This window comes from Saimiri boliviensis, chromosome 1 (assembly GCF_048565385.1).
Source record: "Saimiri boliviensis isolate mSaiBol1 chromosome 1, mSaiBol1.pri, whole genome shotgun sequence".
In the NCBI taxonomy this organism is placed as follows: Eukaryota; Metazoa; Chordata; class Mammalia; order Primates; family Cebidae; genus Saimiri; species Saimiri boliviensis.
In genome coordinates this window covers 36,055,413-36,068,491 of record NC_133449.1, presented here as the reverse complement: position 1 = coordinate 36,068,491, position 13,079 = coordinate 36,055,413, and the positions used below count along the sequence as shown (strand labels likewise).

Genomic DNA, 13,079 nt, shown 5'->3' with positions numbered 1-13,079 from the left:
CCTCCTCAAGGCTGGCGTGTGGCTTGGGAAGCTTATCTTAAGGTGCCAAGTTGAAAGAAAGGTGGTATAAACTGCGGGAAAATAGAAGCTGTAAGTCTCCGTGGATCCTGTAAGAAGTTAACAATTACCTTCTAGGACTCTGCCCCACAGCAAATAGGTGTGGTGGGGAGAAAACAATGGCATCTTTCACAAATTACTACCTAGATGTGATTGGCTGAAAAAAAAAGTCGGGGTTAGTTTTGAAGGAACTCAATTCCAGTGGCAGGTGGGGGGGGGGGACACAGCAGAAACACAGCTGAAAATAATCACAGGGCCCCTGCCCCTGTTGAAATGTTAGAGCTGGGATCTGGCAGAAATCCTGGGCCACTCAGTCCAGCTCAACAATCTGATATCGCATATCGAGAGCTGGCCAAGTCCCAGGAACGGAAGGCTCCCTGCCTTCACTTCCGCAGGTCTAGGGGAAGACAATGGCATCTGCTTTCACGGCTGGTAGGATGGCTTTAGAGAGGAGGTCAGGATGGGAGTGGGAGCTGCACGAAGGACTAGTTAGGAAAAGTAGGAAGGCAAATTGGCACATCACGCTGTAGAAAGGAGGAGAACGGGGCTGGGACACGGAGAGTAAGTTTTAGTACAGCAACATAAGTTCTTCCCACTTCAGAGCGGAATTGCCGCCTGCCTCGGAGAAGAGACGCTCTGGAACAATGAATCAGCTTGCTTATGAACATGTAATGATTTTGTAGCTGTTTACTGAGTGTATACTTGCAGTAGGCACCAAGCTGGGTTGGGGCTGGGGATATACAGGGTTCCGGCCCTAAGTTTAGGGATTTAGTTTAGGGAAGCTTTGTGTATATATAACCATAAATGAGGACACAACGGGATGTTGACTATTCAATCTCCTTCCCAGAGCACACAAAGAACAAACCCCAAAGATGTCTGGACTAACCTTCTACTTGAAAAGCTGAGTAAAGCCTCCACTGCCTGGCTGCTGATACTCTTTGAGGCCACCAGAGCCATCTGGGGCCTGAGCTGCCACTGAAACAGATGACTTTAAGCATGTATCCACTTGGATCCCTTTGGGCAGTCAATTCCCAGCCTCTCCTCCTTGTCATCAGAGCAAAGTGAAAGACTGTATTGTCTCTCATCCTCCAAGGAATTCTCATCCTCCAAGGAATGCACATCTCCAGAGAGCACTGCTCTGCTTCTCAGGGACTCATCCTTCTGTGCCAACCTCTCTTCCAACTGACTCCCCTGCTTCCTCCACTTTCCTCTGCAGACAAACTCCCTGATCCTCTGATCGTAACACATAGTGCACCACTCAAATTTGTTTCTAACATTTACCTGACTCTTCAGGCTTTTATTTCCTTATATCCATCTCCAGTGAGACTGAGAATCCCCCACTACTACTCACTTATTCACCTGGGATGGAAAGGAGGTCAACATTCTCCAAGTGGACCACTGGCTACTTCCAACATTGTTGCTTTCCTCTCTCATGCAAACACTCCCTTCCGATGACTCTGTCTCCTATCCAATGCCTTAGGGGGCAGAGGTTTGGGGAATGAACTTTGAAAGGCAGTCTTAGGGTCAAGTTCTGGCCACTGAGGAACGATGTGACCTTGGGTAAGTTGTGCAATCTCTCTAAGCCTCAACTGTAGCATATGTACAGTGGGGATGATTAAAGTGCCCAGATGTCATATGATTGCTATGTGGATTAAATGAACTGATGAAAAGCACCCAGGATAGTGCCTGGAACACAGAAGCACACAACACCTGTTAGCTGTTTTATATGAATATAATTTGAGAGGCTTGAAGAGTCTATGTGGACAAAGTATTTTCAACACTCTGGCCTCCCTTGATCTTTTGGAATCCAGTGACCCTTGCTGCCCGCTCTACTTCGGTGACTCAGTCCTGCGGCCACAGCTCTCTGTACTCTGAAGTCACACAGCCTCTCTGCTGATTACGACGGTCCATGCTTCCAGTTCTCCCTGGCCCATGCTCTACCACAGTGACACTTCAAACTCACTGAGGCATCCACTCCCCAGTGACACTTCAAACTCACTGAGGCATCCACTCCCCAGATTGTGTCCTTTTCTCCACAGCCGGAACCTCCGATTAACTGTACCTCTTTAGCAATGGAGCCCAGAACCCACGGTGTTTCACTTGAATCACCATCTTCCTAACGCCTTTACCTTTCCTGCCTCTTTATCCTCCTCCTCTATCTGTACCCTGTATCCCAACCCCAACTTATTTAATCCCAGAGATGGCAAACCTGAATGTCTACAGGAGTCAGGTAAGAATCCTAAAAGAGTCGAAGGGGACCGCAGACACCTCAAGAAGGTCTGTGACCTCTAACGGGGCATCGCTACTCATTTCACGCCAAAGGGTAAACCCAATGAGGCCATACCTTCCATTTACTTAAGAGAAGCCAGATTTTTATGTAAGGTGTGCCAGTTTTTAAGTATCGACGACTAATTTAAAAGTAGGAAAAAAAAAGGCACATTAAAGAAAACATGTCAGCCCCAAGAACTACCCACTGTAAATTGTGATTCAACCCACTGACTTCCTCTGTGCTGATACTAAAGCTGTTGAGAGCTGCTAGAGAAAAGCCGGAGCTATTCTGTATCTTCTACACTGAAGTCCCCCATCATGTCACAGACCGCGGTTCATTCCTAACGATCACTTCTTTCATGTTGCCTTTTCTAACTAGAGGCACAAAGATAAACAGCTGATGGTGTGTGTGTGTGTGTGTGTGTGTGTGTGTGTGTGTGTGTGTGTGTGGTGGTGGTGGTGAGGGGTGTGAGTGGCACAGTTTGTGAAATTATCATCAAATGTGGGGGAGTGTGCACAGAGGAAAGGCATTCCAAGTAGAGGAAAGAACACACTAAATTTACAAAGGCAAGAAAGAATACAGTGTGTTTCGTTTGATGTTTCGTTTGAACTAACAGTTTAGCCCACCAGAAGTACTTTATGTGCTAAGAGGACGGCTGGGGCTACTATGGGGGTGCCGACAGGAGTTATGGCCAGAGAGGGACGTCAGTGCTGAATAATAAGGGGCTCTGCATACCATACTAAGAAGCATCTTTATTTGTAAGCAACAGGAAAGTAATTAAAACATCTGAAAAAAGTAATGTAGTCTTGCAATGGGATGGTTATCTCAGGAAAATCCAACATTGTCAGGAATTTCCTTTTTCTTGAATCATAAATGTAGGTGGAATGAGTGTTCATGTTTTAAGCTGCAGGACACATTACAAGCCGAAAAGTCGACAACAACAACAGCCTAGAACGCTCTTCTCTCTTTCTCCATCTGGTGAACTCGGACTCATATAAGACTCAGTTCAAAAGTCAAATCTGACAGTTCTCTAAATGGGAATTAGCATGTCTTCGCTCTGTGAACTTTCTGCTTTTGCATAATTCTACTTCCAAAGCACACAATGCTTTAAGAATGACATACATATTTGCCTTCCTTTTAGAATATATGCTCCTAGACCACATCAGTGACTTTATTTTATTCCTGCTGGGCAGCCCAATGCCTGGCACACAACAAAAATGCCCAAAATATCTGTTCCCTGAACAATCCAAGAACACTATGGGGTTTTGATGCTAGGACTTCTGCTGCAGACTAATTGTCTACATAATTTAGTTAAAAACATTCATTATTTACCCGTGCTGGGCACTGATGAGAATGAAATACATAGGGTGGGTCCTTGCCTTCAAAGAATCCACAATCTAATGTCTTAGGAATTATCATTAAAACGCTTCATGATCTAGCTATGGAAATCAAAATCTCTGATCATTTTATCATAAGAGCCATGACATGTGATTTCCTCCCTTGTCAAAAGCAAAGTCAGGAAAAAATAATTTACAAAGCACTTGTCTGTGTGATACATTCACAACAGACTGAGCAAGGCCAAGAGAAACCAGCTTTCTCTACCTCCTGGGTTCCAGTTAGCCATTAAATGTCTACCAGACAAATATAACCCTGAATCCTCTGCAAACTGTAGCAACTACAATGACGAGGAAGAAACCCAATAATCTATACCCAATGTAAAGGTGTAAATGAAGAGTAAAACATGTTCTGTGATTTGGGTTTGCTTTTGGTATTTTCATTAAAGGTAGGGCTCTAACATTTTAGACTTGCTTATTAGCTATGTTTGTAATTTCACAAAGCATTTTTGCACAGCTGTTCCGATCTGTTCTGTCTGCATATGCCATGATCATGATAAAGCAAATGAGGGTGGGGAAAGACCTCTGAGTTTCAGTATCATCATGCTGTGTATTCTGCTTTCAACTTTACTGAAAGGCTTACGGAATTCAGTTAAGTTACTTTCTCTCTGTCTGACTCAGAAGGCCAGGTATATAGTGTCTGGTGATATACATGACCACGCAGATTAAACAGGAAGCCACTGTCAGACAGCGTTGCTTGCTTTCAGGACTAAGACAAACACAAAATAAGACTAGCCACTGGGTCAAATTCATGGTGAGACAAAAAAGCATAAGGCCCTAGTACAGGAAGGACAACACTCACACATCTGAAGTGAATTATTGACGAATCAAACACTCTACTAGGGAGATAGTTCATCTCCAATGGGCAAGGACTTTACTTCTAGGAAAGCATATTTTCTTCAATCTGGGGATAGGTCCAATAATAACATGGAATTCCTACAATTATTTTGTTTTAAAAACAACAGAGTTTAATATAGACTCTGGCTTTTTTAGTCATGAGTTGACTTGCTCTTTTGGCCCAAAAATTACTGTGACAGAGGGCAACAGAATAGATGTTCTTTTCTTAGTTGAGAAAGATGAGCTTCAAATACACTTGCAATTTTTTTTCTGCTTGTGTTTAAAAACAGAGAGAATGCTACCATAATAGCATGTCAAGAGTCAGAAATGTTTCAAATCTGTGCCATGCTAATGCGTATTTTACATATTATATAACTTTATATTATTTATATTTATTTGCTGTGCAAATAAATCATGCAGGATTGTTGCATAGGTACACACACCGTCTGGTTCCTGAGCTCGACACAGTTGTCCCTTTGGAATCAACCAAAGCTTATGACATGGTGGACATCATACACTCTGTTGTTGATGAGCGTGAATTTTTTGAGATCATGCCCACTTATGCCAAGAACATCATTGTTGGTTTTGCAAGAATGAATGGGAGGACCGTTGGAATTGTTGGCAACCAACCTAAGGTGGCCTCAGGATGCTTGGATATTAATTCATCTGTGAAAGGGGCTCGTTTTGTCAGATTCTGTGATGCGCTCAATATTCCGCTCATCACTTTTGTTGATGTCCCTGGCTTTCTACCTGGCACAGCACAGGAATATGGGGGCATCACCCGGCATGGCGCCAAGCTTCTCTACGCATTTGCTGAGGCAACTGTGCCCAAAGTCACAGTCATCACCAGAAAGGCTTATGGAGGTGCCTATGATGTGATGAGCTCTAAGCACCTTTGCGGTGATACCAACTATGCCTGGCCCACAGCAGAGATTGCAGTCATGGGAGCAAAGGGTGCTGTGGAGATCATCTTCAAAGGGCATGAGAATGTGGAAGCCGCACAGACAGAGTACATCAAGAAGTTTGCCAACCCTTTCCCTGCAGCAGTGAGAGGGTTTGTGGATGACATCATCCAACCTTCTTCCACACGTGCCCGAATCTGCTGTGACCTGGATGTCTTGGCCAGCAAGAAGGTACAACGTCCTCGGAGAAAACATGCAAATATTCCATTGTAAACAAATCAAAGGAAAAGAAACCAAGAACTGAATTACTGTCTGCCCATTCACATCCCATCCCTGCCTTTTGCAATCATGTAACCTGGGAATCCAAATACCAGTAATAACTTAGAATGACTAAGTTTATTAAATTCTAGAAAGATGAAAAAAAAAAAAAAGTAAGTTTTTCTGGGAGTAAGTAAGTTTTACTTACTCCCAGAAAGCAGCAGAGAAATTATTCAAATTAAAGGGAATAACAACAAGAAAAACGAACGGAATTATGGAAATTCATCTAAGATTGGCGTGTTCATCTACTAACACACCAATCTTAAAAAAAAAAAAAAAACAACAAATCAAACTGTTAAGTGCCATGTTCTTTGAGACACTATCTTAGAACAGATGGACATGATAATTAATTACAAGTCTCTTAATTTGATAAAGTCCTTTTGAAAATGCATACGCAGGGACAGTTAAAACTGGTTAGCTTGAGTAGGCATGATCTAAGCAACTTAATTTTGTAGCATAATGGTAAAAGCACATGGATCTATAGCAAATATTATTTACGGCCTAAAAAACTGAGCACTGTCTCCAAGAAGAAAAAAAAAAAGAAGTGGTTTCTGAGCTCTGAACATGATCCTGACAGTTTCAAACTACTCTCAGGAAGTTTCTGGCTTTGACACATTTGTCAGGTTGGGTTGATGCGCCCCGTGTTGACAGTCCCTGACCCTTGTGTGATCCTCCCACCTCCCAACAAAAGGCTTTAACCCACAGAGTTATAGGTTGGAGCTCTGGAGACAGGAGTTGACAAACTCTGGAAAGCTCTATCACGGAAGGGTAAGTACTTCAGCACACAGAGCGCTAAAGGGCTCTTGATCCTGCTGCTCAGTCCTTTTCTCAGAAGTAGACAGATGTTCCAGAGCAGAGGAATAAGAAAATCCCTCCCGTCCTACTAAGTTTTCAGGAGGAAGAGAGGGATGAGAGAAAACTGTCATCTGCTGTTCCATCAGTGTATGTGCTTTTTGAGGTCCTTGATTTCTTAGTTTGGATTTAAAGCTGGCATATTACTGTATGGTTTTTCTTAAATTTGGTTTTCATTGTTTGGTAGAAAGAATGTCTATCAATTGATTCTTTCCTTGAAGGCTGATGACTGTGTGTGGGCGCATGTTGTGTGTTTCCTTCTTACTACCTTCCAAAACTTGGGAGCCTTTTTTAGAGACTGGCATTGGTCATACATGTAAGATGTTAAGATCCTTTAGGCATGTGCCACATTTTACTCACCAGTATACCCCACACCAAGCCCAGTGTTCTGCCTTCCATGAGGTACTCAATGAGTATTTAATTATTTAACTGTTTTAACCGATTGGAGCATTTTAAAATCTGTACCTTGTTTCACTCACTGTAGCTATGTGGTTAAGATTAATTTTGATTTAACTCAAGTGCTTCTGAAGGGAAGAGATAACCTGCCAAAGATTCCATTCGGCTGGTCTCATCCAGTATGAGTCAATTTCAGGCTGTGAATTCTGGAACCCCAGAAAACTTTTTCTAAATATCTCTATCTATTCACAAGAAACAGTGTGCTAGCAATCTAAGATTCTATTATCATAATGCAAGACAGCACCAATCAAATGAATTTTTTTTGAGAGCAAAATTTCAAATTGAAGCAGCTCAGTGCAAATATTTAGACGTTATAGAGAAAGCAAAGGACACTGACTGACCTTCACTTTGGTCATGGGCTGTATATCTGACACATCTTTCAGACACAATGGGACTATCATCCTTCATCTTATTTCCTTTCCTGAAGTTACAGTGCTTGGAGCTGTGATGAAGGACAGGATATGAATGGGAAATTGTCTTCTAAGGTCAATGTTTTACGGGAGAGAAATAAAACTGAGGTTCAAACAAGGAAAAAAGGAACTTTGAGTAGATCTTTGTTCATTTTAAGAGACACAGAAAGAAATGGTCCAATCGCACAATTAGGAAGAGAGAACCGAAAACTTGTCCATGAATGCAATTCTGTGTGTGTGTGCACAATTCAGTGTGAAATACAGAAAAGGGCAATATGGACATGGAGAAACTGAAGACAGAGAAGACACACAGAGAGTCAGACCTCCGGGAAAGTGATGTGGCAACAGAAGGGGAGAAACAAGTGGGTCCAGGAGCCAGCAAGTAGCCACGCATGGGCTGATGCCACTCACACAGGTGAGCCTGTGGGGGCACCATGCATGGGCTGATGCCACTCACACAGGTGAGCCTGTGGGGCCACCATGCATGGGCTGATGCCACTCACACAGGTGAGCCTGTGGGGGCACCATGCATGGGCTGATGCCACTCACACAGGTGAGCCTGTGGGGCCACCATGCATGGGCTGATGCCACTCACACAGGTGAGCCTGTGGGGCCACCATGCATGGGCTGATGCCACTCACACAGGTGAGCCTGTGGGGCCACCATGCATGGGCTGATGCCACTCACACAGGTGAGCCTGTGGGGCCACCATGCATGGGCTGATGCCACTCACACAGGTGAGCCTGTGGGGGCACCATGCATGGGCTGATGCCATTCACACAGGTGAGCCTGTGGGGGCACCAGGAACCATATACACATCACCCTCCCCAGCACATTTACCAAGGCAGGCTGACAGGCAGAGATACCGACATTCTATTAGAAATCAGTTTAACAGAGTAAACTCTTTATCTTGTGGAGTCAGCCTCTGGCCAGATATTCTCTGCTTCTGCAATGTAGGAACTATCTATTTATAGATGTAAAGAAAAAAAAAAAAATGTAACTAGCAACAGTCAACTAACCACTGACCAAACAGGCAATGTATTTTACTGAATTATTACTCAGCTTTCACAGTCCAACCAGTTCTGATTACCCTGGCTTAAATAATTACTCTAGTAGTTTATTTCATTTTGCTGTTTCTAAGTTTTTTTATTTTAAGAAAGCTTTAAAAAACCCCATAATTCTTTTATAACTTCCCTTGGACTTTCTCCCGTTCTTATCCCTAGGCAAGCCATGTATCTCTCCTATTACGTTCTGAGCTCTGAAATTTTCTAAAATTTTTCTTTACCTTTGTTTCTCATCGTTAGTGGCTTGGGATCCTTCCCCTCTAAAGGCTTTTGGAAATTTAGAGGTAGAAGTTACCTTTGAGACAATGGAATCCTTCCTCCCCTCCTTTTTTAGATAGATAAACAGACCCAGATAATGTGAGAGCCTCACCCAAACTCATGCAGAAGTGGGCCTGGATTCTAGCTTTGAACGCGTGATTCATGCCCTTTCTGAAAAGCACCAGGTGATGCCTAGAGGACTGTTCTTTAGCTGCTGAATGGTTTACTCACAGGCATGTGTTTGCTTACAGACAATAACAAAGTGTGTGACGCAGCCCTCCTCTTCTGAGAGGCAGGGCTGGAGAGGGCCTGGTGGTGACTGAGCCCAGGGCCTCAGAAGACAATGCAGCTTGGTATGTGTCACACGGCCCTGCTCTGCTGATGCTCACCAGGTAGGACCCTTCCAGCTCTATCATGCTCCCTCTAAGAAACAGAACAGTGAGACAGCCTGCCTCCTGTGTTGAGCTCTGTGATTCGGGCTTGTCAGTATTTCTAGTGAAACTCTGCTTAGAATTTCATGTGTCCAACATAATCTACTACATTTGTTGGTGAAAACAGAAGTCACATATTAGTCAACATTTTAGCTAACAGATAATCTAATATTTTAAATTAGAAGCTAAGGGGAAAAAAAAAAAACAGACAAAAAATACTTCTGAAGATTGATTTAAAAATAAAGTAAGATTTCTGGTCTAGTGTCTCAGAATGCAAGAGATGCACATGTTCCAGATGTAGGTTCTGGAAGAGAATCAGGCCCTCTGGTCAGAGAGGCAGGAGCCAGGAGGGAGCTTGGGAATCTGGCTTTCTGAAATGCACGCAACCCAGAAGCAACTCTATTTTAAGTTTTGAACATCATAAACAATGACTTAACTTATTTTTACCTTAAAATAGCTGGATTGGACTTTTTTCAATAACTTTTAAGAAGGGCAGATTTACAAAACAAATTGATAACAGAATTTTTAGAACAAAAAGTTTGAGATAAATTTTATAAAAACAAATTTAGAACAGGTGACTGTCAATAATATAGCAAGTTCATTCATCTTAATAAAAAGATATAAAGTTACTTATAAAAAGGCGTAGGGTATTTAAAAAACTGATGACTTACACTGAAAGTGAATACGGTGGAGTTATTACTGTCTAGATTTTTAACTAGTTAATGTCTACCCTATAAGCCTGTATCTGAAATACAGGTGAAAAATTACAGAGGCAAAGTGAAGAGTCTGTAAAATTAGGCCCATACATTGGAGACAGCAAGGAGGGGGACGTGCAGAGAAAACTCTGTGGTCTTGGAACTCTCTATCTTCTCGAGAAATAGCCCAGCTGGGCTGAGGTCTGCACTAGTGGACACCAGGAGAACATGGACTCTTGGATGTATAACCCAGGCTGGATCCAACCTCCAAATGCTTTTGCCTCTGGTTAATCCATTTCTCTCAGACAAGATCAAACATTAAAGAGGAGAATCTCTATGCGACATCTTTACAAGTTTTGTTTTTGTTTTAAAAATGGACCTGGCTTTATCAGACAGATTTTCTGGTATCCCAAAGTAGCATTCCCTGTTGTACAATGAGAGAAAACCTAGTTTAACCTAGGTGGTCACAGCACACTTCCAGGAGCAGAAGGTTAAAAATAACGTTGGCTAAATGATACTTAAAGGTGAGGTGGTTTTCAGAGGCTCTTCAATCATGTGTCTGCTCCTGGGTGGATTGCAAATGGCAACTGAAGACAAAGCAGAAAGCCTGCTGCTGAGAGGACAGGGAGCTTAACTATAATGCTGCCCAAATTTCACCTGAAGACCCAGAATTCCAGGGCCAGACAGGCATGAGTTTTTGGAAAAGGGTCACGTATCTGCAACATGCCACCAACTTCCTGCAATCAGAAAATGAAATCTAAAGGGTGTCTATCTTGGTTAAATGTAGATTAGGGTGGATTAAAAATGGCCACAAATCCTTTGCAGCGTATCCCATCAAGAAGTGAAACCTACTCTCCCACCCTTTGAATAAGGGCTTGTCCTGGGACTTCCTCTGACCAACAGAATGTGGCAGAAGTGTTGTGTAACTTCTAACTCTTGGTCTCCAAAGGCTTTGCAACTTCATCTCCCACTTCTGACATCATGTGGGGAGAGGGGTCTTTCCAGCCATTCCAGCTGAGTTTTCAAACATGGAAGGGACATCTACTCCCAGGCAACCTGCCAGCTGGCTACAAAAGAACTGCTCAGTTAACACACAGGATCAGGACAAAGAATCAACTTTTGTCATTTTCAGCTACTACTTTTGGGGTAACTGTTTACCCAGCAATGAATAACTGAAATACGTATGTGCTATGCTAATAGAAATGTGTTGAGGAGATATAAATTCATATTCCCCAATATATTTCTTGGCCTTAAAAACAAAAAAACATCGTTATCAAAAAAGCTCCAGTGGAAAGAGAACAAGGTCTTCAATAAAAACAAAACAAAACAAAACAAAACAAAAAACACCTGGGTTGAAGCCTTGAACCTGCCTCTCTCTTATACCAAGGAAAATGTGTGATTTTCTGTAAATCTTTTATTCTCTCAATCTCCATTCTCATACCTATTAAATTCCTCATAGAATTAAAGTGATGATAAAATAAGAACAATGGTGAAAATGTTTTATAAACAGCAAGGTACATTACACATTTAAGCTGTGACCACTATTGTTATCTATATGTCACTGAAAGACTATCCTGGTTTTTTTCTTCTCTGCAAAGAAATAATTTGCATTAATGTATCTGTCTTGTAAGCTTCTGCTGTAAATTCTCTTATGCATAGCAGCATCTGCATATACACACACATGCAGACACTCACAAAGGGACTCCCAAGGACCACGAAGTATCCCAAACTCTACAGATAGTCCATTTTCCCGTTTTCATTGTGTAGTGTTTAGGCCCAGTATAAAGCCCGGAGTCAGTAATTCTTATCCCTCTCCACTCTCTTCTGAAAGGCAGAATGTGCTGCCATATAGCTCATATCACGTCTTCATGCCAACAGAAGAAAAAAGGATAAAAAGAAATGGCAGGATGCCTGGAAATCCAAGCCAAGTTGAGGGAAGGCAGAATTAAATAATGGTTAAAGTTAATTACATCACATATATGAATGATGTTTAAACAGGATGAAGTTCAAGAGAAAAGACACAAAAGAGCTGAACATGAAAGACGGGCCATTAAGACAGAAAGGCAGCAAGGAAGTAAGGAATAGTCTATACTCGCAAAGGCCAGAGGTAGAAGGGAAAACCAGTATTCAATTGTCAGGGAAAGAAGTGGAAAGTGATACACATGAATGGTAAGAACATCTAGAAAGTAGGGCCGGGCGCGGTGGCTCATGCCTGTAATCCCAGCACTTTGGGAGGCCGAGGAGGGTGGATCACGAGGTCAAGAGATCCAGACCATCCTGGTCAACGTGGTGAAACCCCATCTCTACTAAAAATACAAAAAATTAGCTGGGCATGGTGGCGTGTGCCTGTAATCCCAGCTACTCAGGAGGCTGAGGCAGAATTGCCTGAACCCAGGAGGCGGAGGTTGTGGTGAGCCGAGATCGCGCCATTGCACTCCAGCCTGGGTAACAAGAGCGAAACTCCATCTTAAAAAAAAAAAAAAAAAAAAAAAAAAAAAAGAAGAAAAGAAAGTAGTGTCTGTCACTTGTAACACTTGTAAGAACTCAATTCATGTTTGATGAATGAAGGAATGAATGAATGTTTGAGGAATGAATGAATCAACTGAAAACATACAACTCAAGAGAAAACTAACTAAATCAAGCTCACACAGAAATGGGGCAGTTAAGCGGCCCGAACGGGTGAAAGAGTCTCATAGGAATCAGCAATTCCATTTGAATGGGAATGAAGGAGGGGGGATGTATTCTTTAAGAGAGGGGAAAAAAGCCCACAAATGCACTTTCTACCCCGTGAAAGTACAATAAATTCTTATAAAAAGAGAGTTGTTACTTTCACTGAAGGTAATTCTTTACAGCTAAAGTTTCAGATATTTTATCTTATGTTCTAAATGTAAAGGGCTTTCTCCCCTGATTTCTCCACATAATCAGCTTTGTTCTCAAATGGCTCTTAACTCCTTAACAAGGCTCTTATAAATACACTGATCAAAGTCAAATAATCATAATAGGATCTTATACGTACTATAATGTTCTTCTTTATGCCTAAAAATCATGCTTTTAGAGGACATTTGGGACAGGCACAGTGGCTCATGCCTGTAATCCCAGTACTCTGGGAGGCTGAGGTGGGTGGATCATCTGAGGT

At 42.3% G+C, this 13,079-nt stretch overlaps 1 protein-coding gene and 1 pseudogene across 3 annotated transcripts in view; one reads left to right on the top strand and one right to left on the bottom strand.

Moving 5' to 3' along the window:
- Window positions 1–13,079, bottom strand: part of CRIM1 (cysteine rich transmembrane BMP regulator 1) — a 194,160-nt gene that overhangs the window by 87,704 nt on the left and 93,377 nt on the right. The gene's annotated exons all lie outside the window — the stretch shown is intronic.
- Window positions 5,005–5,881, top strand: LOC141583969 (propionyl-CoA carboxylase beta chain, mitochondrial pseudogene; annotated as a pseudogene).